The sequence below is a fragment of the Rhinichthys klamathensis genome, unplaced genomic scaffold (assembly GCF_029890125.1).
Source record: "Rhinichthys klamathensis goyatoka isolate OS25496 unplaced genomic scaffold, OSU_Roscu_1.1 h1tg000396l_1, whole genome shotgun sequence".
Lineage (NCBI taxonomy): Eukaryota > Metazoa > Chordata > Actinopteri > Cypriniformes > Leuciscidae > Rhinichthys > Rhinichthys klamathensis.
In genome coordinates, this window is record NW_026606898.1 from 612,288 (window position 1) to 618,710 (window position 6,423).

Here is a 6,423-nt window from a genome sequence, read left to right on the forward strand (position 1 = left end):
ACAAGTTTCAACACACTACTACCACAAGAAACAGTTACTGATATAAAGAATAACTGCCTTTGGAGTGAACTTTGTGCTTTGTAACTTTTCAGACCTTTTTCATTCTTAAACAGCAACATCTAAAGAAAGTTGAACATGTAAAAAAGCATAACAGACCCTCTTTAACATCGAAGGTTTTTCTGCTTTCTCAGACTCACTTTCGAATTAAAATGTGGGTCAGTGGAAGTCAGTCGCGGGTCAAAGCAGCGGATTAGCTTTATTTAAAGCATGCAGTAGTCTGTGGACGGCTGCTCTATATCCGCAATGCTCCACTGAGCATTTTCCAGCATGTATTGTGATTAGGATAGCTTTGCTTCCTCAGTGGCAGTTTGCCCATGTGAAAACACAGAGCACACAAGGCAAAGCACGCTTCCTCTTCCCTCAATTCGCAGCTCCTGAAAACAATAGCATTGCAGCACATTTCAAGTGGGGGGAAAACTATTTTGAGGTTGCATGAGCCAAATGATGGCAGCCCACAGTGTTGACGTGGACAGTCTGTCAGATCAAGGCATGAGAAATGAATTTTAAACAGCCAATGATGCAATAACTGCTTTCTGTAAGAAGAAGAATTTTTGATTGAGATTGCATGTATGCAGAACATGATTTCATCAAGTGCAACATGTTCCTAGATCAACATCTTTGTTGATCGTAGAACAAAATTGGTTGATCCAGGAACAAAATTACAATCAACCAATCAGATTTGAGGGACAAGTTCACAGTTTTTTTTTTTAAGTTTAGGCTTACAACCAGGGCTAGGTGCAATGATCAGTGTTATTCACCTATGCCGCTGATTTTAGGATAGGATATGGTTAGGATTACATTTTTGGACCAGAATGTTGTTCCAGGATCAACTAAATATATTGACCTAGGAACGAGTTTAGCTTGTATAATGTGCAAATAATATAAGCTAATATTCCGTGTGCATGAAATACCTGGATGAGCTTCTATGTTTGTCAAAATGTACAGTACCAGAACACACTAGGCAACATATTGTATCCCACAATGCAATGCATTTGACTTGAACTTAAATTTTGCTAAAGTTAAAGTTCAAACTGCAGGGATTTTCACAGCCTCAACTATCAACTGTATGAATTTTATAAAGTTATTTTGTAATCCAACATCGCAGTCTGAAATTCGCAAATTTGTGAATCCTACAATGGGGAAGGTTTCGTTAATGGATATTAATTTTATTTCCCGACATGGTCCAAATTGATTGGCTGAATGCAGACATACTGTAGGAATGTGGTGGGCATTAGTCAGCTGCCGAAATGTCGAATTCAACTGCAACAAAGGCGTGCCTTGATAAAGAAATGTGGATGCTGCAGGAATGTTACCTATGATTACTAAAATTACTAAATATGCTGCGCGAGTTATATATTTCTAACTCCAAATATTAGCCACTGAACCAGTTTATAAAATCTTCTTCAAGGCTGTGCTGGTTGAATTTGAGGTAACGTTAACAGGTCATGGGGTTTCTCAGATTTAGCTTGAGACCGGTATAGCAGTAAGCATTCGCCAAAAAATAGTAGTCGTGTCTCCTTCATTGCGTATTTGTATGTTTTGAATATATCCCTCCACTGCATACTGTAACCCCTTTTGCCTCGATCTGGAGGATATCGCTGAGGTATTGCTTCAAAAAAGGTCACTGACACGCATGGGTATACCTCTTCCCGTCATGGCAATCTGTCGCACTGGTCGTGTTTGACCATTTGTTTGACGGGCGTAGCAACAATAACTAGGGGGCGTGGCTTTTGCGAACGGTCAATTCATAAGCTAAACTTAAGTCATAGTAGGATTTACAAACTATGCAATACATAAAAATAAATAAATACATAAAATGAATAACTACTCCAAGAAAATATGTGCACAAATAAAATTCTGTGCAAAAAATCCTACAACAACAAAAACATGAAAATTAATAGCAAAAAGTGCAATATAATTATCCTATTTGTGATTCAGGTTGTCTTAATACAAATTTGAATTGAATTGTCAACTTAGCATATTTTTTACTCTGCATCTTTGTTTGTCCTTGTATCATTACTTTCTATCATTCAGATTTTGTTCTTGATGCCTTCTCTTCCCCAGTACTATGGTATTTCTCATTTAACAAGTGTTGCACACCACCATTCCTTTCTTCCCTACCATATCGTACTATATTTCAGCCTGTTTCAAGTTTAAGGTTTATGCCTTTAATTTTGTAGTTTTCATAGTCATTGGCTGCATCTTATTTAGAATAAGTAATTAATTTGCAATCGCTAAAAAAGTACATTCTACATAGTATAAATGTGTGTAGTATGAATGTTATCTGGAAGTACTACATTCTCCATGTTGTCATTACCATGTGACCTCCTAGCGTCAGTTAAAGCTGCAGTCCGGCATTTTTCCTCTTTGTCGCCATCTCTGTTTGAAATCTGTAATTGCAGTTATTCGCGGAATTATTAACTTTGCGTGTGTTGCACATCTATGGGATGATTTTAGTATCAAAATGATTAACACGTGCAAGCACACTTATCAATGAACTTGATACATGTTGCAGAAATGTTTTATCCATGCCTTTCAACTTGTGTGTGCAAAATTCAAAATTGAATGAATGTGAAGCAATTTGTACAAATAGAGACATTTTTGTGAATACAAATGTTTTCCTTTGTATTAGTGTATCATAATTTGCACATGCAACACAGAAGACATGCATGTGTGGATCAGGTGACACGTGTGCATTCATTGACTCGATTCATTGAGTCGATCCTATTTGATTCATTTGGATTTTGAGACTTTCATTTCGCGGTTTTCGCCTTGCACGATCCACACACAGCTGTCTGAGAAAAGCTGCTACCACTAGATGGCAGTATTCTGCTAAAACAGACAACGGCAGCATAATCAAGCGTTCTTCCGCATTTAAGACGCTTAATGAGAGTGATATTGAAGCACCAAATTTAGTACACAATAATATAGGCCTACCCTATTAATAAAGCATACTTTATAGAGGCAAACATTACGTCAGATTATGAACAACACCCATAGAAAACCATTATAAAACGCTTAACGTGCAAGCGCGTTGCATGTTCAGTAAGGTGTTTTGGCTACTGAGTTTAAATATCACCGTCTTACTGCATTGACGTTAAGCTTTTTCTTTTATAATATGCTCTATGGGAGGAAAACTATATAGCCTACAGACAAGAGACTACATGAACGCAACGCACGGCGTTTCAAGTTAATACAATTTTCCTTCCTGTTAAAAAAAAGGTGAAATTTCGCAGTTGTGTTCATATTATATGCTTATTTTTATCTGACTACACATTGTGTACATAGTATACAAGCAGGAATTTGAAAATGTCTGTTTTTTAAATATTAAAGACGATTTTCGCAGTACATTTGTTTTCCCTTGACCCTTAAGCCATAGTCATACTATAGCACGATGAGTTTTAACAATATGCAACCATTGTATATCGACATGAAATATTAATTGAAAATCAACTGGCGTAGCGGGCCAGTAGCTGCATATTTCTACATGAGAATGCTTTGACGCGCTAACCACAGCTCATGATGCACAAGGGAACGTCTGCCAATTCCACTAACTGCGTTAAAACCACTGATCTATAATGTCATTCTATATAGATCAGTGGTTAAAACGTATAATTTGTTTTAATTCAAATTACTTTTTAAATTTAATAACAGACATTTTCAAATTCCAAAGCTCGTAGAAGGTTTCTGTAAGACTGACTTACAAGTAAAATTTGGACAATACTTCCCTTCATGTAGCCTGTATTCTGCAGAAAAATACTGTAATTCACCAAAAGGGTTTTTTCATGTTCAAAATGGTTGTAGTATGTTCAGTGACTAGACTGGCTTACTACAGGTGAAATTGCCCCAATAACTCCCTTCATGTAGCCTATTTAGTAAACAATTATTATTTTATAAAAAAAATACTGTAATTAACCAAACGGGTTTTTGGTGACTTACTACAAGTGAATAATGTAAAATTTCACCTGACTTGTCACTAGGAACGTACTACAACCTTTGGAACATGAATAGAAAAACAATTTACAGTAAATTAAACAATTGTAGGCTACTGTTCAATCGAGATATTGGCTGGACATAGTACAGTAACAGTAGGCTAAGTCAGTCTGCCCACTAGACTTCCAAGGTTATAATATAACCTTGGAAATATGTTCATTTGAATGAATGACTGGACGTTTATATTTTTTTGACTGTGAGTGGAGTTTGCAGATGGTCCCTTTATAAAATGAGGCGAATATCAAACCTAAAACTTACTTCACTGCACTCTCGGACCGGTTGCTCTCCCATTCACATGCAAAGTTAAACGCAACTGCAGAATTTTTATTTCATGTTAAGCTTTTTCTTTTTAACAGGCTCGGGAAGGAAATGTTATTAACTTGAAACGCCGTGCGTTGCGTTCATGTAGTCTCTTGTCTGTAGGCTATATAGTTTTCCTCCCATAGAGCATATTATAAAGAAAAAGCTTAACGTCAATGCAGTAAGACGGTGATATTTAAACTCAGTAGCCGATACACCTTACTGAACATGCAACGCGCGATTGCACGTTAAGCGTTTTATTATGGTTTTCTATGGGTGTTGTTCATAATCTGACGTAATGTTTGCCTCTATAAAGTATGCTTTATTAATAGGGTAGGCCTATATTATTGTGTACTAAATTTGGTGCTTCAATATCACTCTCATTAAGCGTCTTAAATGCGGAAGAACGCTTGATTATGCTGCCGTTGTCTGTTTTAGCAGAATACTGCCATCTAGTGGTAGCAGCTTTTCTCAGACAGCTGTGTGTGGATCGTGCAAGGCGAAAACCGCGAAATGAAAGTCTCAAAATCCAAATGAATCAAATAGGATCGACTCAATGAATCGAGTCAATGAATGCACACGTGTCACCTGATCCACACATGCATGTCTTCTGTGTTGCATGTGCAAATTATGATACACTAATACAAAGGAAAACATTTGTATTCACAAAAATGTCTCTATTTGTACAAATTGCTTCACATTCATTCAATTTTGAATTTTGCACACACAAGTTGAAAGGCATGGATAAAACATTTCTGCAACATGTATCAAGTTCATTGATAAGTGTGCTTGCACGTGTTAATCATTTTGATACTAAAATCATCCCATACACATCGGCATGAAACAGCGCGGATGAACACAATGTTTTGAGACTGCGAGTCTGTCAGTCACCGCGCCGATGTGGAAACTGGCATTCAGAATCACACATTCTACTTTTGGAAGTAGGCCTACAGTATGACCATGACAACATACGAATTTTCATCGGAAAATGTCATCTGAACAAGTAAGTAACATCCACATCAACTAAGGGGGGAAAGCCTTGCAGTAAATCGTGCTGATTAAATATAACGATCGTGTCAAACCTTTCAAATTATACTTTGTTCTCAAATTATCAACATCAGCATTGTGACTACATTTAATGTGTATTATGATTACCCTGTAGTTCAGTTTCTATTTCTGTGCAGTCTAATTTTTTCTAATTGTCATACCAATAAATTAATGTTTCTTTACTGGTTTTCTTTGAGAAAAAAAAGAAAGAAAAAAAAAAAAAACACGTATCTGTAATCCGATGCATAATTAAAACTATATATAATTTCGGAGGAGGCCGGTTTGGTTTGCTTGGAGTAGAGGTGAATTGCTCCCTCTCATAGCTAGCTCAAAATATTTACCATAATAGCTAAACGAATAAAGACAGGAAACTCCGTAACTGTGTGAATTAAGCGAACAAGTGTGCTACTGTTACACGATTGAACTATTGAAATGTCTTACCTGTCCTAAAAGAAAAAAAGCCGTCTCTGCGTCTGTTTTGAACCGATGTTTATCCTTGTTTTCGCGTGGGCCAGTTGCAGTCTCTTTTTTCTCTAACGTTACCCACTCCGAAGTCCGAATTATTTGGGGTTTTACAAGTGGTGAATGTCCAGTTGTCACTGGTGATTGTCGTTTGAACCTTTCTGGATCCGCCATAAGTTTAATTATTTAATGCTGTGAGAAAAGGCTAAAAATGTCCACCTCCAACATCCTCACGCAATATAGCCGACTAGCCGGGACGCCTTCTTTATGTGTACAGATGTGACGTAATGACGCAAAGACATGCTCGAATTTCCCGCGGAAATCCACCAGTACCACTGGAATTAAAATCATTATTACAAGCTAACCGTTTTGAATCGGGCAAAAGCAAGCAGATATTTTTGAACACTGGCTGGTTATGTTTTTTTTAATTATTATTATTTTGGATAATTTTTAACCCAAAAAAGTTACGGACAGCAGCTTTAAGTCGCTTTACTGCCATTCATAAATCCTCTCTCGTGGCCTCATGGGATAGGACTGCACACTTCAGAATCTCGCCGGAAG